Source organism: Balaenoptera musculus, chromosome X, assembly GCF_009873245.2.
Source record: "Balaenoptera musculus isolate JJ_BM4_2016_0621 chromosome X, mBalMus1.pri.v3, whole genome shotgun sequence".
Lineage (NCBI taxonomy): Eukaryota > Metazoa > Chordata > Mammalia > Artiodactyla > Balaenopteridae > Balaenoptera > Balaenoptera musculus.
In genome coordinates this window covers 14489625-14514758 of record NC_045806.1, presented here as the reverse complement: position 1 = coordinate 14514758, position 25134 = coordinate 14489625, and the positions used below count along the sequence as shown (strand labels likewise).

At 40.2% G+C, this 25134-nt stretch overlaps 1 protein-coding gene and 1 non-coding gene across 4 annotated transcripts in view; one reads left to right on the top strand and one right to left on the bottom strand.

Moving 5' to 3' along the window:
• The window catches only part of RAI2 (retinoic acid induced 2), a 402071-nt gene that overhangs the window by 186690 nt on the left and 190247 nt on the right, over positions 1-25134 (top strand). For all 3 annotated transcript variants that reach the window (XM_036841004.1, XM_036841002.1, XM_036841001.1), the window contains one exon: positions 830-919. The gene's annotated coding sequence lies outside the window, so the exon portion shown is untranslated. The remainder of the gene's footprint in view (positions 1-829; positions 920-25134) is intronic.
• Positions 23170-23242, bottom strand: TRNAE-UUC. Its single transcript has one exon. It is a non-coding gene; the product is annotated as a tRNA-Glu (tRNA).

Genomic DNA, 25134 nt, shown 5'->3' with positions numbered 1-25134 from the left:
ATCTCCTGTTCACACCTTAGTGCACGGAGCTTGGTTGACCACCCATGGACCACAACCTGACTGACCACACAAGTTCAGCTAACATGCACTGATAGAATAGTCTGGGCCCTATTCAGTATCCATTCAAATTCCCTTTTGTGACATTGGCATTACCCAAACTTTGATGTTCCTCTCTGGTCCCTGGACTTGGAAAGCTGTCTGACATCCTCTATTGTATCAACTGTATTAATCTTTTCAAAGAACTGACTTTTAGCTTCATTGATTCTTCTCTATTATTTTCTATTCTCTTGATTTCCTTTCTCACCTTTATTATTTCCTTCCTTCTCTCTTCTCTGGATTTGATTTGTTGTTCTTTAACTTTTTGAAATGGAAACATAGATCATTGATTTTCAGCCTATCTTTCCTAATACATGCTCTTAAAACTATAGTTTTGCCTCTATGCCCTTCTCTATCTACACCTGTAATTTTTGATATGCAGTATCTTTCCTTATCAGTCCAAAATGTTTCTAATTTCCGTTGTGATTTCTTCTTTGACTCATGGATTATTTAGAAGTGTATCGCTTAACTTTCAATCAGTTTTGAATTTTCCAGTAATCTTTTTGTTATTGATTTCTAGCTTAAGATCACTGTGATCAGAGAATATACGTACTCTGAATGATTTCCATCCTTTGAAATTTGTTGAGACTTGTCGACCCAGTATATAGTGAATTTTGGTAGACGTTCCTTGTGCACTCAAAAAAGAATGTGTGCTCTGTTACTATTGGGGACTGCCCCTGTTTTGAACCTCTCTCCATACTTTGTTACAGTTTTGACTGTTCTGTCTTTTCAGGCTCCAGTATCTCCTGCAATGGGACTCCCTGCTGAGCACTCCCTCATCTCCAACACCAAGGCCACTGAATGCCTCCTCACCCACATTCAGGTGAGTTGCATGGAATTTGGGCAACCAGTGCCTTTTCTCTAGTTCTTAGCAGGCATTCAGGGCAATCACCCTGCATCAGGGAGAATTACCTTAGCACTTAGATCTAGAAATGGAACAATATCATGAGAAACTGCTTCGCTTCCACAGAGAGTGATCCAAATATCCACCTCCCACATAAAGACATGCTTCCACATATACACACAATTTCTGTCTGGGGCTAGGTGGCGAGTGTCACAAATGCCCATGGAGGGGGTATGCTTGGGGAACTTGGGCTCTAGCCCATGTATCACTGCCACATACGCAAGACAAAGTACACGTGGCAGCGGCCACATGGTAATTGCAAATGCGTCTGGGTGGCTGTTACATTGAAACCTAAAGATAAACTGAAGTAAAAGTAGATCCTCCATATATGTTTTCCACAATCAGAATAATTTAGGATAAAATATGCACAAATTGTGAGTCAGTGCTGAAGAGAATAATTAGAGAAGAAAGATAAGGGAGCTAAAGTAGATGACAGAAGATCAATACGCTGCCTAGGGTGATATTAAGGAGACTGAGGCAAAGCAAATTAGGGGCTCAAAACTTCATTTCTATGGAAGCAGATGTATGGAAGACGGGTTCTTGATGTGCGTGACCATGGAGACCTCAGGTCAGAATCAAATCTCTGTAATCTCACTTGATGGGACTTGGGAGGGAATGACAGAAATGATTCTGGGTAGTCAAGGATTTTCCCTTCATAGCTGACACACAAATTCACTTCTCTGTACAGGTTTAGGGAGCAAGCAGTTAGTCCAGGGTATGAGTGGGTCTTTCTTCCTAAAGGGAAAGTTAGAAGAGAGAGATGAATGTGACAAACTCCAGTCTCCATTACTGCAGTTGGACTTGGGGCTGCAAATGGTATTTGCTATCTTCCTGTTCCACCATCCTTTCTAAATTCCCTTCACTCTCAGCTACCGTCTCTGCTGGTCTCAATGGCTTGCCCGGTAACGTGATCCAAAGCCTCACTCCTGAGGAGCCTAAGCCTCGGCAATTATTCCCTTCTCAGACTGAGCTTGATGCACGTGTCTATTCGCGGTCGCAGTCGGGTAAGGGAGTACCACAAGGTGCGCACACGGATCGCCTGGGTGCCACGTGTGTTGCTTGCCCTTTCTGTGTGAAAGTAGCCCAGCCTTCTCCTGCTGACCAGGGTCAGTTACCCCCGTAGGATGGTGACTCATTATTTGCTTGCTGGACCTAGGACACAGGGAACACAAGGGGACAGGTGTAGCTTGCTATGTCTTCTAAAGGGGAACTTTGGTGGCGAGAGTATGCCCCCTTTGGGACATACTAATCGAGAAGAGCCCAAAGTTGAAGGGATGGGAAGCACAAAATCCCCCAGTGGGTCACTGGCAATAATGGCAAGTGGAATCACTCCTACTTCCATGTCTTGGTTCACAGATCCATGGGCTTTTCCTGTGGGGGATGTAGTGCCATATCAACGCCTCTGTTTCGGTGTGTATACTGAATCCTGGAGGATGGCACTCCATCCTTGCCGGGTCTTGCCTCTGAGCTGGCATTTCAGCTGTACCTTCAGCAGGCAATCCTATTGCTCTATGATGTCCAGTTGTATTCTGAATGGTACAGTGTGTAATACAACCAGTGCATCCCATGATTATGAGTCCACTCCCCCACCTCCTGTGCTGTGAAATGAAGCATCCTGGTCAGATGCTATGTTAAATGCTGTCAGGCATTTTGTAAGCCCCTGAATGGTGGAGCTGGTTGAGGCTGTGCAGGCAGATAAGGCAAACCCATATCTGGAATAAGTATCTATTTCTGTGAGAATGAACAGCTAGATTTTCCAGGATGGAAGGGACTCACATGAAGTCAATTGCTATCAAGTGGCCCATCAGTCTCCTTAAGGAGAAGTGCCATATTGGAGGCTCAACATTGGTCTATGGTGCTAACAGGTTGGGCAACTGAGGTGGGAATAATAGATTCCTGTTGGGCCCCTGTGTGACCTCCATCTCTGACACCATGGTTACCCCGTTGTTTCCATTGTGCCAATTCTGTGGTGGCCAATGATAAAAGCTGGATGGCATCAGTTGGCTGGATCATTTTGTTTACTTGGTTGTTCAGTGCCTTGTCTCCATGGTCGATGCTTTCTGGGTGTTAACCTGAGAATCATGGATCTTCACACTTTGTACCTACTTCCATATGTCCATCCACATGCCAGAATTAGTCACCAGGCTCACCTAAACACAAGGGAGCCAAGAAGTGTATTCCAACTCATATGCTCAGAAAATAGAGAGCAGGAAATATTTGGAGAATAGCAGTAATGACTACCACAGTCTGCATTTGTTATACTCTGCTAGAAGGGTCTCAAGGCATGTTCTTTCTCTAATATTCTACAGTTTTAGAGAAAGTAAATGTTTACTTACAGCTTTCTTTCTTCCTAGAATCCAAGCAATGTTTCCTTAGGGCTGGGTTAGAGACAGTATAACTCTTGAATTTTACTCGCAACACTATTCCCTTATACTTTGTTACTGGTAAAATTATGTTATTCCTGGTGATTTTTGTCCTGTTACGGAGGGATTTTTTAAAAGCAGCTGTTCAATACTCACACAAATAGGCTTCCAGTGAGCCCACCCAACCAATCTGGCCGGTCACACCCATGCACATCTGAATCCCACAGAGACACAAATCTGGCCTGCCACTATGCTTATAATACCATTTATATTTTTTTGGCCCTCAGTTGATTCTCTCCCCAACTACTATATAAGCTCCTTGAATGCTGAGACTTTCTCTTTATAACCCCAGTTCCTAGGACGGTATCCTACCCACTTAAAATGCTTTGTAATATTTGTCATTGGTGATGAAATGATTCTAAAAAGCAAACAAAATGGGTTTTATGACAAAGATAGCCACCCATGCAAATAATTCAAGGCAAACAGTTCTCAGAGGATAAACAGGACCCAGAATGCTTTTCACCCAGGGCACCCACTGCTCTGACCTGTAGCAAACAGAAAACTCTGCAAGTTAGAGCACCGTGTTGACATTTCATGTGGCAAATGTTCAGAGGATCGCAGCTCCTCAGGAAGGCTTTATTGAATCTGAATCCCAGAAAGTAGGACAACCTTAGCCAAGTCTATGTTAATTAAAAGACTATAACCATTTTATTTTATGTGCAAGACCTTAAGGTGTTAAAGGCCACCATTTTCAAGTTGAAAAAGTCAGTCTTCAGGGCCCTTGCTTTCTTTCTATCTATCTATCTATTAACATCTTTATTGGCGTATAATTGCTCTACAATGGTGTATTAGTTTCTGCTTTATAGCAAAGTGAATCAGGTATACATATACATATATCCCCATATCGCCTCCCTCTTGCGTCTCCCTCCCACCCTCCCTATCCCACCCCTCTAGGTGGTCACAAAGCACTGAGCTGATCTCCTTGTGCTATGAGGCTGCTTCCCACTAGCTATTGATTTTACATTTGGTACTGTATATATGTCCTTGCTTTCTGTTTCTGTTCCTTTCTCCATTTTAACTTTTACCCCCAACCCAGAAGCACAAACAAAATGCCTTCTATTTGGGGAAACCAAGAAATTGTTTTGATATTTTGTTTTATGACCCAAACCTATATATTACTGGCTGCTGAGGCATTATTTCTCCCTATACACTCATCATTCATAGCTCCAGGGGCGAAAATATTCCAAAATAGTATGTAATGTCTGTTATACATTTAGATGCATAAATTTTCATTGTCAAGATGGTGATTTAATAGAAACTTATAGATTCATAGTAGAATATTTTTAATGCCTAGGTTTTTTTTAAAAACAAAGTGTGTGTGTGTTCATTTCTTGGAAATGTTATTTCTTTGTAATATAGTCTTTATTTATCATGGATGGGTCTAACAAATTTTGGCAATAGGCTAAAGAAAATTAAGGAAAAAGCATTTATTCTCTTAAGAGTAAGGAAGTAAAGCATCTTGATTTCATATCCGTCATGTCAGTAATAAACCCAAGGTCTCAGGTCCTGTAACGTCAGGCATGTAAGTTGAATATGGGATTTCTCATTTTAAGGTATTCTTTCTTTGGGACTATAAATCACAGACATTGGATTAGCCCCCCTGAGAATTCAGGTTTGTGCCAGTCTATATTATTTTGAGTTTTTTTAGTCGAATTTGAAATTTTTATTTTTAGTGCTTTTAAAAGTATAGTTTCTTTCTCTTTCCCTTCCTCTCCGTCATTCACTTGCTCGTGTCCTCACTCTCGCTCTCAGTGTTAGTTTGATGTTACTGATCTCCTCCACTAATTCCCCCACTGGTTTTGGCTGGAACTTCTTTGCAAAGAAATATAATCACTCCTCTTGGCTATAAAGTGACCTTGGCCCAGTAAGATTATATTGAAGGGGAACCTAAGGTGTTCCTCAGGTGTCACTAGAAATAAGTTGTCTCTATCTGTTTTTAGAACCATTGTAATAGTTTCAAGCTCCTGAAATCAAAGTTCAAATTTTTTATCCTCATGTAGGTAGTCCAGAATGAAAGTCAGGATATAAACTGTAAGATATTTTTCAAGTAATTTGAATAATCCCTCACTGGGAATTTAAGTTGTGAATGCCTTTGATACATTCTTTTGAAAGTTGGAACAGGAGTGAGTTACAGTAGTAAACAGCTGACATTTCTGTGCAATGGAAAAGGCAATTGTTATTTTACTTCACTGTGTTTAGTAATTCATCTTCAGGAACTGGGCCCTTCTTACCAGCCGAGGCTAGGGAGAGGGAGGGAAATCAGACAAGAATGCGACTAGAAATTGTGCTGTGTCTCATCCCATTGACTGTCATCTCAGACTTTGGAAAACACCACCTATGCAAGACAAGCAATCAGAATATTGTAGAATAATATATGATTGGAGCAAAGAGGAGCTATAAGGCAGCGCTGTCCAATGGAAGTATAACGCGAACCACTTCTGTAATTTTAAATTTTCCAGTAGCCACATAAAAAAAGTGAAAAGAAACAGGTGAATCGAATTGTAATAACATTTAATTAACACAATATATCCAAGGTATTCTCATTTCAACATGTGATTAATATAAAAAATATTGAGATACTTTATATTCTTTTTGGCACTCAGTCTTCAAAATGTGGTATTGTACATTTCTAGCATATCTCAGTTCGGACTTGCCACATTTTAAGGGTTCAGTAGCCACACGTGGTGAGTGACTACCACAGCAGACCAAGCAGGGATGGATAATATCTCATTCAAAACCCTCTCTGACAAATAAGGACTCAGGAACCAGAGAGGTTAAGCCACTTGCCACATGCAAACTGCTGTGTCAGAGAGCAAGACTCAAAACCAGATCTTCTAATTACCTATCAAGGCCACTTTCCACTACTTCAGGAGGTTTTTTTGGCCTGAAATCTTATGGGCTTCCTCCCCAAAATTTCAATTTTATTTCGCCTCTGCAGTTTCCATCAAGAAAAAAATATTAAAATAGGAACAGGGGGAGCAGACAGATTCATATGTGAGACTTCAGCAGCGTTCTCATACAAAGCTTAAGAAGGAAGTGAAGAGATATTAAGTAATATTTTAAAATCTCCTATCTGCTTTAAATGAGTTAAAAATCTCGATGCCTAGGCAAATTATATCTGGGATCATTGAAAGAATGAGATGAGATAACAGAACTCCTATTGGTTACCAGGAAAATGATGGACAGGGGAATAAATGCTAGAGAATTAGCGCATATCCAGATTTCTCTAGCTGGAAAAGGCAAATGATACTAGTAGCAAACATGTACATAGTACTTACTAGGTGCCAGGCGCTGGTTCTGAGTGCTTTACACATGTGGCTTCATCAGTTCCTCACAATAATCTTATTAGGTAGGTACTCATACTATCTTCACTTTTTAGATGAGGAAACTGAGACCACAGAGAGGTTAAATAATCTGTTTAACGTATATTGCCAGTAGATGGCAGAGCCAGGATTTGACTCTGGAGTCTAATTCTTTGGACTGGCATTGCACCATGCTGCTCACAGATTTAAGATTTCAGTATCTGTCTAGTTCCCTGCCCTCTTATTCTCCCTTTCTCCCTGGCTGGGAATCATCTGATATCCTCTTAAAAGTTCAGCCCAAGCCAGGTTCTGGGGCAAGAGGTGACTTCAGTAAGAGAAGTCCTAGTTTAATGCTTTGGAAGTCCATCATCATATGCTATTGGCTACCATCCCCACCCTGACCTTACGCCTCAGTTTGGGGCCCTGGGTCCTTCCTTGCATTATGTATCCCTAATTTAAGTATTGGAGTCTGTTCTTGGACCCTAGCTTGCAACTTGTGGACAGAAGACTCTGATATCCCAGTCTCCTCAGGTCACTGTACAGAACCTTTCCTTGCCTCTACTTGCCTGCCATTTCTATTCCCTGTTACCTCTTTTTTTAAAAAATACTTATCGATTGATTGATTGATTTGGTTGCACTGGGTCTTAGTTGTGGCTCACTGGCTCCTTAGTTGTGGCATGCGAACTCTTAGTAAGGGCATGCATGTGGGATCTAGTTCCCTGACCAGGGATTGAACCCTGGCCCCCTGCATTGGGAGCGCGGAGTCTTATCTACTGTGCTACCAGGGAAGTCCCTATTCCCTGTTACCTCTTGAGAGACCTCCGTGACAACAATTGCTTTTGCCAAAGCCTTGTGTGAAATTATACTCTTCACCCACCATGTTCCACCTATGGGTCAGAACTTCCTCCTATCACTCAAATCATTTCCAACTCCCCATCCATTCCAGCGACTTAGTCTAACTTTAAGAATCAGCCTCTCAGGCTTCCCTGGTGGTGCAGTGGTTAAGAATCCGCCTGCCAATGCAGGGGACACGGGTTTGATCCCTGGCCCGGGAAGATCCCACATGCCACGGAGCAACTAAGCCCGTGTGCTACAACTACTGAGCCTGCAGTCTAGAGCCCACGAACCACAACTACTGAAGCCCGCACGCCTAGAGCCCGTGCTCCGCAACAGGAGAAGCCACCACAATGAGAAGCCCGCGCACCGCAACGAAGACCCAACACAGCCAAAAATAAAACAAATAAATAAATAAATTTATAAAAAAACAAACAACTGTTCTCTTTAAAAAAAAAAAAGAAGAATCAGCCTCTCCCAGTTTGCTTGGTTTTCTGTACAGGTGAATCCTTCCAGTTATGAGTGAAACACCATAGTATCAAGTCATTGAGCTGGGCATTGGTCCTTGGAAAAATTATAAGTGTATTATTAAATAGTTGATTTAGAAGCACTTAAAATGGAAAGTGATTATTGTTAAGAAATCCTTCTAAAACCGAACTCAATTCTTCTTCCCCTCATCTGGATAGTGTTCCGAAAGTTGCCAGTAAGAAGAATGCCTTAGACATAGTGTATCTGGATCTCAGCAAGCTATTAAACAGGGCTATCATATTTTTGTGGATGAGAAGTAAACAGATGATAGAATAGATATGTGAATTCACATCTGGTCTTGAATGTCAACTTTGAGCTAGATTCCAATACTGTTGTAAGAGCCTTCCTCTTAACCCTGTCCTACTCTACTTCTTATTAAACACTCTAATAAACACTTAATGAGGAAAGCTCAGTGAATGTGTAGAAGATGCAGAATAGAGATGAATAGATTCCATAGCCAGTGACATGTTCAGAAGTCAGAGGATTCTCCACAAGGTAGAATGAAGAGTTAAAATGAACAAGATTAAATACAATAAGGATGCATATAAATGTATGTATTTTTGTTTAAAAATTAAACTATACAAAAACAGTATGAAAAAGACATGGACCAACATTAGTATAGTGGTGGTAAAGGGGGAGTCTTAGGATCTTTATTTATTATAAACTCATTGTGAGCCAAAGTGTGCATGGCTGCCAAGGATCAAATGTGATCTTGGACTACATTAATTATAGTATAATGGGAAGGTTAATTCCATTGTACTTGGTACCTGCCAAACTCTGCCTGGGTTTTTGTACTCAGATCATGGCAGGCTGACAAACTGCAATGGATCTGGTACAGGCAGCCAGGGTGGAAAAGGGTCTGGAACTAATGGTATGCTGGAGCCAGCTGGTACTTACTTGCTGGAAATTGCTAGATATTCAGGAATTTTGTGAGCTGGTTGTTAAACCCTTAGTAGCTTGAAACGGGCCATGGTGAAAGTATTTACACCATGGTAATCAGCAAATGCCGTAAATCAAGACTTTGTTTTCCAGACAGTGGGTCTGCCAGGGTACGACTGTCAATAATTCCCTGATATGAAGAATGATTAAAGACAGACAGAGTCTTACATTCAATCAAAAAAAAAAAAAAGAAAGAAAGAAAAACTGTAGTGGGGAGAGGGTGAGGATTTCAGAGCAGTCTTTAAATACTTAAAGAGTTTAACTCCCATTTACCATTGCAACAAAAAGAATAAAATACCTAGGAATAAACCTACCTAAGGAGACAAAAGACCTGTATGCAGAAAACTATAAGACACTGATGAAAGAAATTAAAGATGATACAAACAGATGGAGGGATATACCATGTCCTTGGATTGGGAGAATCAATGTTGTGAAAATGACTATACTACCCAAGCAATCTACAGATTCAATGCAATCCCTATCAAACTACCAATGGCATTTTTCACAGAACTAGAACAAAAAATTTCACAATTTGTACAGAAACACAAAAGACCCCAAATAGCCAAACAATCTTGAGAAAGAAAAACAGAGCTGGAGGAATCAGGCTCCCTGACTTAAGACTATACTACAAAGCTACAGTAATCAAGACAGTATGGTACTGGCACAAAAACAGAAATATAGATCAATGGAACAGGATAGAAAGGCCAGAGATAAACCCACGCACATATGGTCACCTTATTTTTGGTAAAGGAGGCAAGAATATACAATGGAGAAAAGACAGCCTCTTCAATAAGTGATGCTGGGAAAACTGGATAGCTACATGTAAAAGAATGAAATTAGAACACTCCTTAACACCATCCACAAAAATAAATTCAAAATGGATTAAAGACCTAAATGTAAGGCCAGACACTCTAAAACTCTCAGAGGAAAACATAGGCAGAACACTCTATGACATAAATCACAGCAAGATCCTTTTTGACCCACCTCCTAGAGAAATGGAAATAAAAACAAAAATAAACAAATGGGACCTAATGAAACTTAAAAGCTTTTACACAGCAAAGGAAACCATAAACAAGATGAAAAGACAACCCTCAGAATGGGAGAAAATATTTGCAAATGAAGCAACTGACAAAGGATTAATCTCCAAAATTTATAACCTCTCATGCAGCTCAATATCAAAAAAACAAACAACCCAATCCAAAAATGGGCAGAAGACCTAAATAGACATTTCTCCACAGAAGATATACAGATTGCCAACAAACACATGAAAGAATGCTCAACCTCACTAATCATTAGAGAAATGCAAATCAAAACTACAATGAGGTATCACCTCACAGTAGTCAGAATGGCCATCATCAAAAAATCTACAAACAATGAATGCTGGAAAAGGTATGGAGAAAGGGGAACCCTCTTGCACTGTTGGTGGGAATGTAAATTGATACAGCCACTATGGAGAACAGTATGGAGGTTCCTTTAAAAAGTAGAAATAGAACTACCATACGACCCAGCAATCCCACTACTGGGCATATACCCTGAGAAAACCATAATTCAAAAAGAGTCATGTACCACAATGTTCATTGCAGCTCTATTTACAGTAGCCAGGACATGGAAGCAACCTAAGTGTCCATTGACAGATGAATGGATAAAGAAGATGTGGCACATATATACAACGGAATATTACTCAGCCATAAAAAGAAACAAAATTGAGTTATTTGTAGTGAGGTGGATGGACCTAGAGTCTGTCATACAGAGTGAAGTAAGTCAGAAAGAGAAAAACAAATACCGTATGCTTACACATATATATGGAATCTAAAAAAAAAAAAAGGGTCTGAAGAACCTAGGAGCAGGACGGGAATAAAGACACAGACGTAGAGAATAGACTTGAGGACACGTGGAGGGGGAAGGGTAAGCTGGGACGAAGTGAGAGAGTGGCATGAACTTATATACACTACCAAATGTAAAATAGATAGCTAGTGGGAAGCAGCTGCATAGCACAGGGAGATCAGCTTGGTGCTTTGTGACTACCGAGAGGGGTGGGATAGGGAGGGTGGGAGGGAGATGCAAGAGGGAGGAGATATGGGGATATATGTAAACGTATAGCTGATTCACTTTGTTATACAGCAGAAACTAACACACCATTGTAAAGCAATTATACTCCAATAAAGATGTTTAAAAAAAAACTTAAAAAGTTTAGATATTCTTTCTCAGCAAATCAGAGCAATCTTCTCCAACACTCCCATCTTTAAGGACAGAACAGCCTGAGCTCCTGCAACCTCCCCATCCATCCAGAGGTGTGGCCCCAAACTGCCAGTCACTAGTGAGTTTCTCATATTATCTTTAAAAGTTATGCAAATCTTACAGTTTGCTCCATAAATGATCCATATCTCTCTGAATATAAAAATAATGGATTGAAGAGGCAGTTCTCAAACTTTTCTGTGTATGAATCACCTGGGGATCTTGTTAACATGTAGGTTCCAATTGAGTAGGTCTGGAGGAAAGACTGAGATTCTCAATTTCTAATAAGCCCCCAGGTGGTGCCAGATCTGCTGGTCTGTGCATACTCTGAGTAGCAAGGGTTTAAATTATGGACTAGTCTCTTTTCTTGCCTTCTTTTCCCCCAACTCCATCTTCCAGTAAATTCAGCACCCAGGGTGTTTAATCTGTATTTAATGTCTGCCTCCGATAGAGACACAAGCTTCTGGGGGTATACACATGTGCCTCTGAAAAACTCAGAGTTAAAACTTTTTAGACTTACTTGTATTTCATTATTTGTCCTCTTGTAGAATTCCTTTTTATTGAACAGCACTTCAGCCTTTGTACTTTCTGTCCATACTATCATTATGAGAAACAGTGGAGGAAATTCATTCTTTGACCCATTGTAGGAAAATTGTCAAGGGCGTCATCCACTTTGTTACATTCTGTTCTCTGTTTGAGGACTCAAAGGAACTTCAGTTTTATTTCTAGCAATTGCTTCTTCTGAACAATTTATTCTTTTTGATCTTACTAATACCCTGAATCTCGTAATTGAATGCATTTTCCTCTTTGACTCAACATTCATTCAACATATACTGATTGAGCACCTGCATGGGGACACAGCAGAGAAAAAAATGGACACATATTCCTGTTCTCATGGAGCCTTTTTGCAGTTTCTCTTCCCTCCCATTGTTAGGAAATATCTGACTGTTAGGAAATACAGAACCACATTGGAGGTCGCCTCCAACAACCCTAAAAGACCTGGTAAAAAGACATTTCTGGTTTGAATCTGGCTCCTGGGTGTGTGAATTTCTAACCCTCATTTTCTCTTTACTGGATTCTCTCAACTTTTCATTTTTCTCTTTGGATACCCTGTGCATATTATTAGTTGTAAGCTGCCTCAAATCCTCTATGGAATGAGGCAGTATATAAATAACTCATTAAATATGTGGAGCTGGAAAAATCAGAACTAAAGCCAATGCAGTAAAGTTATAGGGAATCACACTTTAGCCTCATGTACAAATAGTCTAATGTCCTGAAAAGAAATGCCTCACCTTATAATATAGTGACGTTTTGGACACTGATATTGGCAGTTCACCTTTGGGGAATTTTGACATAGTGCTTCCCGACATGAAGGACATTCGTACTAGATAATACCGCAGGTGCCTTTCAATAATCGGATTGTATAGAAATGTCCATGATTTCAATTCTTCTGCAGACAACAATGGCTCCTCCTTTCCCTACCAGCCCCAGTATCTTTTGGAGAAGATGAATTCTTTAGGGAAGATGGTGGGCTCTGGGGAATCCCACATGTCGGGGTGGGGGCAGTTTTGGAGAGGGAGAGGGGCTTCTGCCAGAAAAGCAGCCCAGGGCTCAAATCCTCCACCTGGGGTGTGTTTTGTGACACTCACTAAAATCTAAACTCCTGCTTTTTCTTCTAACTTGTCTTGATCCAATTCATGGTTTTCTTCAGATGAATAAAATATCCTTGTATTTATAGTGGATGCCGTAAACCAGCCAGCCATCATATTTTTTATATCATAAGCAGCTGCTGTCTGAGCCGACACAGAGTAAGAGAGGCCGATTTGTATTTTTTCAACCAGATATGAAACCAGCTTTCAGTAATTTGGGAAGCACATGCTGCCACTTGTGGTCCTTAGGGTGCTAATGTTTAAATGAGTCCCTAAAGGTTGCAAAGACTACAATTAATATAACGCTGAAAGGTAGCCCCATTTTAGCCACTTACTCAAAAACAGGAAATTTTAAAGAATTAATTGATTTTAACTTCAATATGAAATATTGGCACTTGTGATGTTACTACTCTGTGAGTAGATAGAGGCAGCATTTATGACCTTTTTAACTACATTCCATTCACTGAAAAATGACAACTATGCTAAAGAAATACTTTCCTCCTTGCTGCTGGCTTCTCCCAGTGAGAGCTTTTAGCAAAGGGCATAGAAAGTCCTGCCAATAAATAACAAAAATTTACTATCCCCACCATCATTTTACAGTCTTGCCCTCCCACAAGAGGAACACAGAGAGCAGAATAGATGAAATCAACCTGCTTTGCTCAGCACCAAGGACATGTCATTACTCAAACTGGGTGACTAAGGGGTGGGGGGGATTAGTCTAGAAGAAATACACAGACTGAAAGTGATGTTGCCCCAGACATGTTTGGTGGTGATTGTTGTCGTCATAGTCATTATTCCAGTTTTCCACCACTAATGGCTGTCTGCCCCAATTTTTCCAATGCCACGGAAATCAGAAATGTCTTCACCTTCTGAAGACACTGAAAGACAGAAATCCCTTGAGTCGAAAGCCATCTAGAAGGAATCATTTCTGTATTCCTTTTGTGGGACCGAACATTCCCCTTCTGTATGAGAGAGACTAGGATGCTTTAGAAAGTGCATCTTCAGACTCCTTGAATTGAGGAAGGAAAAGAGACAGAGCCAGAAAGAGCTTAACTGGAATGAAAAGCATTTTCCTGGACACTGCTCTCCTGAATTAATCAGGTCCAGCATGGGCGGCTTAAAGAGCTTCTTGGGGAAAAATTCCTTTCTTATATGACTATTTCTAGCCAGGCTGCATGCAGAGGAGTACTTTCTAGCCTTTGGTCCGGGCCATTGCAACCAGAATCCAAACAACTGTTTGTTATTCCTATAAGGAACTTTGATGATCTGAAAGGAAATACCAGGATGTACGAAAAGACTCAAATTTCTCTCCATTAGTGGTTTCAAGGGCTCTTGGTATAGCGATTCTTGAAATTACAATTACAGTTCATGAAGTTTCTCAGACAAAGCCCAGCTATTAGATTCGGTTTAAGAAAAGGAGCAGGGAGTGCTCAACCTCTATTTCAAAGAACCTCAGCTTTACCCTCCTTGTCTAAGTCCTAAGGAAAATAACTTGCACTGGGGGGTGGAAAAAATGTATCTTTCTTCCTTAGTAAGCACGTCTTTTTAAAACGTAGCCCAAGCTCTCTCTTTTTCCCCATGATCTGGGGCTTAATTCCCATATGCAGGCTATTATTGTCATAGCTAATCCCTTGCTGCTCTAAATACAACTTTTATAATGCTGCAGATTTCAATAAATTCTTACTACTCTTTCAGTTACAGCAGTGGTATACCCAAACGCTCCCCAAGCAAGACATGCACAGGAGCAAGAGGCAAGGCACCAATGATTAGGTGGGTGTCTACGATGAATCAGGCACTGGGCTAGTGTGAGACTGGTGGAAACGTCTAGTGGCCTGGTGGAAGCCTCCATCCGTATGCTGTAAGGATAGTATAATGGGCCCCACCTTAGAGATGGAGGAACTGAGGCTCCCTTTGCAAGGAGATTCAGCCATTCTCCCAAGTTTCTACAATTTGAACCCAGATAGTCTGACCTCAGAGCCCATGCTTTCTGATATGCCAAACTGCCTCTTGCTGAGGACAGATGATATAGTCTCCATTTAGCAGATGGCAATATTTAAGGCTAAGAAGGTTTTTAACTTTCCCAAACTCTCACAGTAATCCTTGCCAGGTTGATGTTTCTGGAAATCTGTTTACTGTACCAAGCCACTCAGTACAGGAACTCAAGACAGATAATCTGGCTGAATCAAAGTGTTGCCGGAGCAGTGTATAGACTATTTAAGAGAAGCTCCAACTTGATTATGGAACCTATCGAAAGTCTTCTTATACAGGGACTTCCCTGGTGGTGCAGTGGTTAAGAATCTGCCTTCCAATGCCGGGGACACGGGTTTGACCCCTGGTCCAGGAAGATCCCACATGCCATGGAGCAACTAAGCCCATGCACCACAACTACTGAGCCTGCACTCTAGAGCCCGTGAGCCACAACTGCTGAACCCGCATGCCACAACTACTGAAGCCCGCGTGCCTAGAGCCCGTGCTCCGCAACAAGAGAAGCCACCGCGATGAGAAGCCCGCGCACTGCAATGAAGACTAGCCCCCACTTGCCGCAGCTAGAGAAGGCCCGTGCGTAGCAGCGAAGACCCAACGCAGCCAAAAAAAAAAAAAAAAGTTATCTTATACAGTCTTCCCTCGGTGTCCGTGGGGGGTTGGTTCCAGGACTCCCACGAATACCAAAATCTGCGGATGCTCAAATCCTGTATATAAAATGGCTTAGTACACTCGGTCCTCCATATGCACGGGTTTCGCATCCGCAGATTCAGCCAACCGCAGATCAAAATACCTAGTGTCGACTGTACTCAGTGTAAAGAATAGCTTCAGATCAGAGCTTTCCTTGGGGATGGTAGAATCCTTCCACTATGACATCTACCAACTTGGTTATGTTATACTGTCTCATTGGTGGCCTGCAACCATTCATCTTTACTATTTTGTTGCACTAGCTTATTACTGGGGTTTCCTATCTTCATGACAGCAATGTGGGATTCTGATTTCCCTCTTGAGCTATGCAAGCATGGTACCCATTAGTATTGAGTCATGAGTCAAAAGCTGTGTTTCTACACTATTCCTGGAACCACAGCACAGAGAATAAATATGCACTCCAGTAGGTCTCATCGTAGCTGTTTCTGGATACTGCAAACCATACAAGGTTAGCAGAACGGGACAAGGACACCTCCCCATTACTTATACAAACCCACCCTGGGCATCTGTATCTGGGGAGGACCCCCCGGATTTCTACATACCTCATGGGAGAGTCAGGTCAGGGCAGTAGATAGACTCTAGTAGGGGACTGTGGTGAAGGCTAATATCTGGTCACTAAAATCCATCCTCCCCATCTTCCATAGTAATAGAGTTGTTGCCAGACACGTTGAATACCTCTCCCGTGTTCTTGCATTTGAGCCCCTCTGTACAGCTAACAGTATGTTTAAATGTAACTGCCTAGCTACACATTTCCTAGCATTCCTTGCAGTTATTTGTGGCCATCTGACTATGCTCTAGACCAGTGGTTCTCAAAGCATCATCATCATCTGAGAGTTGGTTAGAAATGCAAGTTCTTGGGCCCCACCCAAGAAACTCTGGGGTTGGGGCCCACAGTCTGTATTTTAACAAGCCCTCCGGGGGATTCTGATGCAGGCTAATGTTCTCGAAAACGGAATGTGAGTAGAAATAATGTGTGTCCCTTCAGTGCCTAGGTCTAAAGACATTGCTTAGACCATGCTTTCCATGCTCTTCCATGCTTTCTTGCTACTTCCAGGCTAGAACCAGACAAGCTTTAACCATGCAGGTAGTGACAATGCTTTAGGGAAGGTTTTATGCTAAGTTTTACGCCAGTTTGATGAAGCTGAAGAATCTTTCAGACTTAAGTTTAAACGCATAGGGTGAAAAACATAGGATTAAAAAAAATTTGTATTTATCAAGTCTGAAATTGTACTACATGTACATTTTTAGTAATGCATTAACTAACAAGGTCTGGTAGTGGGTCTAATGACTTCCCTAAATCCAACATATCTGCAACAATTGTAATATGATATAGAGAGTATCTGTGATTTCTGTTGGTGACAAAGTCCCAGGTACTGCTAATACTATTATGAGTTGTTGTCTACATTCATAATGTAAGGAAATGCTGAGTTTCAATTAGGGATTTGTGGTAGGCTGAATAATGGTCCCCAAAGGTATCCATGTCCTAATCCTCAGGACCTGTGACTTTTACCTTACGTGGTAAAAGAGACTTTACAGCAAATGTGATTAGATTAGGATACTGAGATGGAAGATCATCCTGGATTATTCAGGTGAGCCCTAAGCATAATCACAAGTGTCCTCCTGACCTCCAGAACTGTAAGAGAATAAATTTGTGTTGTTTAAAGTCACTAAGTTTGTAGTAATTTGTTACAGCAGCAGTAGGAAACTCATATAAGGTTAGTTAAAATAATGGTAATTTTCCCCCATCCAAGTTCATGAACCTCCAGAATTCTATCCATGGGCCTCCCAGGTTAAGAACCCTTACCCCTAGGGGTTTGGCAAGCTACAAAGTGGAAGGAACCTGGGTCACTGAATGACTCTAGGAGGCAGAGCTGCTTGGGTTCTCTTTGTTATAGTACCTTAGCTTCCCTTAACTATTATGGGGAGTAGGAAATTCCTCAAGAGGAGGTAGGGAATAGATCTAAGGAAATCATATATGGACAGGAGAAAGAATCCATAGCACCCCAGCCCATCAGACTAAGGAGCAAACAGTGCTGATGAGCAGTCGGGGCTGGAAACCCAACAACCAGAAAGTTCAAACATTAGTCAAATGTGAAGAAATAAAGAAAAGAATATCTAGTTTTAATTATACAGTTTAATTTTTTTCATATCAATGAATGAAAAATGTCTAAATTCACTCTGGGGTAGAAATATATAAATTATTATTAGAAGGTGATTATAATTTAATTACAGTTTTATTTCATTTAATGCCTCAAGTGCTTTCCTGGAAAGTTAGGGGAAAATCTATCAATTTTTTTCTTGAATATAATTATGATTTTGGAGCTTCCATCAATATACAAAAGTCAACTTGATTTTTATACATCAGCAGTTTTACACATCAGGAAAAGAATTTTTTTAAAATACCAATTATACTGATAACAGAAGTATATAAGGTATCTAAGAATAAATCTAACAAAAATGTATAAGAATTCTATGGAATAAATTATAAAACTTTATTGAAAGGTGTTAAAGACCTAAATAAGTCATTTATGAACATACTGTGTTCATAGATAGGAGGATTCTACTCTCCCCAAATTGATCTACAAATTCAATGGAATTCCAACAAGCTTGATCTTGGCATGCTGTTTCTAAAACATACATGAATAGTAATGCCCAAGGATAGCCCAGATGCTCCTAAAGAAGAGAAAGCAGGTGGAGAAATTTGACTCCCCAAATATCATGACTTGTTATGTAACTATAATAAAGACAGTGTACTCTTGACAAGGGCTAGACAATGGAACAGAAAAGAAACTCCAGACACAGACTCATACATATATGAAAACCTGATATGACAGTTATAATTGAAAATTGGGAAGACAAAAATGAACTATTCAATACATGGTTGTGGGAAAATCTGCTATTCCTAAGGGGAAGGAATGGAAATGAATACCTACCTCACCATACACCATATGAAATGAACCTTTACCTTATTATACACAAACATCCATTCCAGATGGATTAAGAACTTAAATGTGAAAGGCAAACCTTAAAAACTTTTAGAAGAAAACAAGAAAATATTGATATGACCACCCTGGGTGTAGGGAATGATTTCTTAAATAAGACACAAAAAGTTTAAACTTTAAAGAAAAAGATTGATGCATTTGGTTACATTAAACTTCAGGACTTCTTTATATAAAAAAATCACCATTAATAGAGTGAAAAAATAGCCACAATTTGAATGAAGATATTTGGCATGCTGTTTCTAACAGTTTTTTTGTTAGAAAACTAACAAGTAATTCTTTTTTTTTTAAACATCTTTATTGGAGTATAATTGCTTTACAATGGTGTGTTAGTTTCTGCTGTATAACAAAGTGAATCAGCTATACATATACATATATCCCCATATCTCTTCCCTCTTGCATCTCCCTCCCTCCCACCCTCCCTATCCCACCCCTCTAGGTGGTCACAAAGCACCGAGCTGATCTCCCTGTGCTATGTGGTTGCTTCCCACTAGCTATCTATTTTACATTTGGTAGTGTATATATGTCCATGCCACTCTCTCACTTCATCCCAGCTTACCCTTACCCCTCCCCGTATCCTCAAGTCCATTCTCTAGTAGGTCTGTGTCTTTATTCCCGTCTTGCCCCTAGGTTCTTCAGAACTTTTTTTTTTTATTCCATATATGTGTGTTAGCACATGGTATTTGTTTTTCTCTTTCTGACTTACTTCACTCTGTATGACAGACTCTAGGTCCATCCACCTCACTACAAATAACTCAATTTTGTTTCTTTTTATGGCTGAGTAATATTCCATTGTATATATGTGCCACATCTTCTTTATCCATTCATCTGTCGATGGACACTTAGGTTGCTTCCATGTCCTAGAACAAATAATTCTTATCCAGAATGTATTATATGTATATGTTATCCATTTTTTATACAAACACACACATCTTTGTGTGTGTGTGTGTGTGTTTTCTATTGCTGTGTAACAAATAACCCCAACACTTAGAAGTTTAAAGCAACACAGCTTTATGATCTCACGGTTTCTGTAGGTCAGGAATCTGGACAAGGTTTAGTAGCATCCTCTGCTTCAGGCCCTCTCGCAGGTGGCAGTCATCTCAAAGACTGACTGGGCAGGATCCACTTCCAAGCTCACACTCATGTGGTTGTTGGCAGGATTCAGTTCCTCGCGAGTTGTTGGACTAGGGCCTCAGTTCCTCATGAGCTGTTGGCAGGAGGCCTCCCTCAGTTCCTTGACACGTGGGCCAATCCATAGAGCCTCTCACACATGGCAGTTGGTCTCATCGGGGGAGCAAGCCAGAGGGCAGGAGAGGGTGCCAGCAAGAGAGAGCGTGCTAGCAAGACACAATCACAATGTTTTGTAACCTAATCTTGGAAGGGACACCTTATCACTTTTGACATATTCCATTTGTTGGAAGCACATCACTAGGTCCAGTCCACACTCAAGCGGAGGGGTTACACAAGAGCATGAGTATCAGGAAGTGGGGATCATTGGAGGTCATCTTAGAAGTCTGCCTATTACAATACATATTAACCCAATAGAAAATTATGCAAAAGGCTTTAACAAATATTTTACAGCAAGATAAACACAAATGACCCATACACAATTGAAAAACTGTTTATTTCATTAATAATTAATCAATTAATTATTAATACCACAATGAGATACCATTTCATGCCTACCAAAAGGCAAAATTGAGAAGTGACCATAACAATTGTTGATTTTTTCTGTATCTTGGAGCAATACTATTCCTTATACACTGTTGGTAAGTGTGCAAATTGGTACAGCAAAATTTTGGAAAAGAATTTGGCATTACCTTGTAAAGTTCACATTCAGAAACCTTCAGCCTGCTAATTTTACTCTAAAGAAACCCTTGTGCATGTGCCCCAGGGGAGATGTATAACAATGTACATAGCAGCCTTATTTATGATAGGCAAAAACTGAAAAAGCAATGTCCAACACTGGTAAAATGAATAAATAAATTGTGATATAACCATACAGTAGAATAATATACAGCAGTGAAAATGGATAAACAATACCTATACACATGAACATGAAGAAACTTAAAAAAAACATAACATTGAGTGAAATGAGCAATGCACAAAAACACAGTATGATTCCATTTATATAAAGTTCAAGGACAAGAAAAGCCAAATAATTTATATATCTATATCTCTATCAAGGACGTGATTAACAAGAGTAGAATAATGGTTTTCTGAGGTGAGGGATAGAATAGTATCAGGGAGGAGACACACAGGAGTTTCAAAGGTGTTGGGCAGTGTGTACTTAAGTGGTTTTCTTTATTTGTTAGCAGTGAACCCACAATACGTTATTTTGTGTATATGGTTTTTTCAAGCTAAAAATGTATGGGAAAATAACTGCAGCTAATGTTTATTCAGCATTCCTCCGTGCCAGCCATTTTGCAGGTGTTTTTATTGAAAGAATGAATTCTGTGCTTTTATTTTTATTTATTTATTTTACTTTCAGGAGTGTTTACCTAAAACAAAATAGAACATATTGTGTTTAAAGCAAGGGTGAAATGATACGATAATAAAAACAATGAGGAAAATACTAATACCCAGTTCAAGAAGAATTTTGCCTTTATACAGAATACAGAATTTAAAACCATTTAATCTACCCATAGAACCCTCTGAACCAAAAGTAGCCACATGGACAATCAGACTAGATTAGAGTTTTCTCCACGTCAGCATTACTGACATTTTGTGCTGGATCATTCTTTGTTGTAGAGGGCTATCCTGTATACTCTAGGATGTTAAGCAGCGTTCCTGGCCTCCACCCACTAGATGCCAGTAGGACCCCTTCCCCAGTTGTGACAAAAATGTCTCCAGACACTGCCAGATGTCACCTGGGAGGCACAATTGTCCCTGGTTGAGATCCACTGAACTAGATGGTCTTGACATGTTCAGTGGAAGTACATATATAGGGAACCTATCACATGTCTATTTCATATTCCCTTGGTAATTCTTGTTGATTCATTTATTTGCCCAACATTTATTGAGGTACATTCTCTGAGAACTAAATGTTAAGTAGCTTTAGTAGTTATATCATCACTCCAGGTCTCTTGAACATTACTCACTTGCCAGCAGAGATGCCAGCTCAGAAAGTACCCAATAGTTTATAATCACCATTCTGCACTTTTTTTAGTTTCAAGTTTATTTAAAAATAAGTAGAAAGGTAGACTTTGGCAGGATTCGAAGATGTATTAGTGACCAGTAGGTTTTTACTGACCTTAAAGGGGGCCACTTTTCCCCTCCACAAATCAGGGCTAGTGCAGTTTCTTTGAAGTTTTGTTGGGTTTAGCATATGAGGAGCTTCCAGCTATGTAAATTCAGTGGCTGCTTTAATTGATTAAATCATAACCTGAGCTAAGTGGATATGCTGAAAGCAACATTGACCTGTATTAAAAATTTAAGGAAAGGACATTTTAAAAAGTTAATGCACGCACTTACATGCATGCATAGATATTTTTTCTACTCTCCAATGAGAAAGATTTTCAATATCTCTGTACATATTAAGTGTAGGCTGCAGACTTTATCAAGCCCTTTGGATGTTCATTTTGTTCGCTTAGTCATTTTAAAGACTCTCCTCTAGCTGTGCATGATTTGCTCTTTCTCTTTCCTTGCTCATATTTTTAAATTGTGCATTTAGAAGGAATAAAAAGAAACTCCTAACTTGCAGTGTAATTGTGCATGAGGAGTGTATTTTGGTCCCTGCCGCTATGTCAGAGCCTCAGAGCAAGGATGCTGTTGCCATAGAGACAGAGATGTTGAGCTGGTTTCATCACCTTTGCCCTGCTATTTAAAATCATACTCACAGCAAAGCTCTGACAGACATAGGGCTTTCTCTGGTAGGTCAATCACCTCCTCCCTTTTTCTCTTTTAAAAACAACAACTTGGCAGATTAATGCCATTTTCATTTATGACTGTTATAAAACGTAATGTAAATATCCTCCTGCACAGAATGAATGGGTAGCTCTTTGTGTTGTTTTGTTCCAGCATGAAACTGAAATTCCTTGAGAGTTTGCCAAAACCCGTTCCTTTAATGGGTTCTGCTTAGGGTTCTACCCTCTCTCTTGGCTCTCTGACAGTACCAGAGCAGTGGGTAGAGAACAGAGAGATGCCAAGGTCATCACGGGATGAGGCGAAAAGCAATAGAAAGGAAGTTAATCACAGGCTTTAAGAATGTTGTTTAAACAAACCCCACTGTGTTTGGGAGTAGGCACTCTCTTACACTTGTGGTGAATGAGTGGGCCAGTATGCCTTTCTGGAGGCAATTTGGTAATACATATCAAAAGCCTTAAAAATTTCCTTTGCCCCATCAGTGACAATCCTAGCAAGTTTTTCTAAGAGAACATATGTGAATGTAAACAAAGGTTTGCATACAGGATTATTCATCACAGTTTTATTTATTTATTAAATATGAGTGAAGTCATATTTTAACAATTGAAGGAAGTTAATTAAGTTAATTAAAGACCTTCAGGTTTTGGGTTTTTTTTTTTTGTTTTTTTTTGTTGTTGTTGCGCTGTGAGCCTTGCAGGATTTTAGTTCCCTGACCAGGGATTGAACCTGGGCCCTTGGCAGTGAAAGTGCCGAGTCCTAACCACTGGACCACCAGGGAATTTCCATCACAGTTTTATTTATGATGGTGGAAAACAAGAAATAATCAGTTTCAGAAACATGTCCATAAAAGGGGATTGGTTAAATTAATTTTAGTACATCACACAGTGGAATACTAGGCAACTGTATTAAGTAATAGTGCAGAAGCTTATTTATTAACCTGAAAAGATGTTCAAGTGATACTATTTAATAAAAAAAAAGCAGGTTACAAATCACTAATACTAAGTGTGTTTGTATTCCATAAAAAATAATTGTAGAAACATACACATATACATTTGGGGAAACTGGAAGGTTATATGCCAAATTTTGGTTCTTTGAGTGTTGTTGTAATTTCTTTTTACTTCTCTAATTTATAAGTTTTACAGTGACCTTCCATTACTTGTATAATTTTAAAAGTCTATTAATAAATAACTAATTTTACTTATGTAAAATATTTTTTAATTAAAAAAAGTCCTAGAAGCCTTTCTTAAAGAAAGGGAATTTTTATTCAATGTCCCAAGAATTCCAAGACTAACTCACTGTCTTCTGTTCTCAAATTGATTCTTCACAAATTTGGGGGGGAGGTGGCAATTTATTATTTTGGGCCCCATGAAAGACAGCTAGTTAAATCCAGTTGAAAGCATTGAACCTACTGAATTTTTGAGCTACTGTCAACCACTGTCCAGAATAGCCCCCAAGAAAGCAGGTCTCACACTATCACCTCGCAGAACTCCCAGCTCCCCAAGTAACAACATCCGTGAGTGCCAGCTCTATAGAGGGGAGACACCAGCTGCCTTGAGAGCTGAGATGAGCTGCAGATGAAGGGATTCAATAGTCCCATCTCTGCCCTCTCAGAACCCTGCCAATGGAGATTCAGGGATGGGGCTGAGGAATAAACCTTGAGCAAATCATAAATAAACTTCCGGCAAGGATGTGATTTCAACTCTCCACGCATATTCCCTCTCTCTCTTTCTCTCTCTCTCTCTCTCTCTCTCTCTCTCACACACACACACACACACACACACACACACCCTGCAGATGAATTTGACATTACCAATGGCAGCTTTTCCCAGTATGAAGGAAGGAGGGTGGTAGTGAAAGAGTCTTCCCTTGTCAGCTGTATTTATTATTTCCTTTCCTAATGGAGAAATTTTTGTGAGTCCAAAATAATGTGCAGAAGCATTTGATGTGAACAATTGAGACACAACTTCAGTGCTCATTACTTGGGTAACTCTCCCCCACTCCAATTTTCTCAACACTGTCACACCAAACCAGATAAACTCTTGGGGCACAACAAAGCATACTACAGCCTGAACGAGATTTCCATGAACCCACTGTAAAGCGTGGGTATATTAACTGTGGAGATCTGCGTGGGTATATTAACTGTGGAGATCTGCAAACTGCCTGGTGGGAGGAGTGGCCCTTTCCAACACCCCTTTGCTGCTCCGCACCCCCGGAGGGGTGTGGCCTTCATTCTCTGCCAGGCCAGGCAGGGAAGCTGAGGTCCCCGAGTTCCCCCTGACCTGCCTCAAAACTTCACCCTCAGGTTTCCATTGACTGCCTGCTCTCCAGGAGTCCAGAGATGGCCCTGACGCTGGACAGGCGAGGCAGATCAAAGGCATAATGCCTCCTCAGGTTGCCAGTAACTGAGCACTTCAAATGGTAGCCTTTAATCACAAGAGCAGCATCTGCATGGGCTTTGGATTTTGAAAAACAATATTGGCCAAAAGGTACCAGACAGAAAGGTCTAGAAAAAAGCACTAAAATACAAGGGAGAAAAGATATGTCCATACTAAATATAAGGCAGGCCATTGCTTTTTAATTTCCCCAGTATTGCTTTATATATGGTACTTTTTTTTTTAAAAAAAAAAGGTCAGGATGTACCTGTATTTCAGATTAGCTCAACCGAATTTT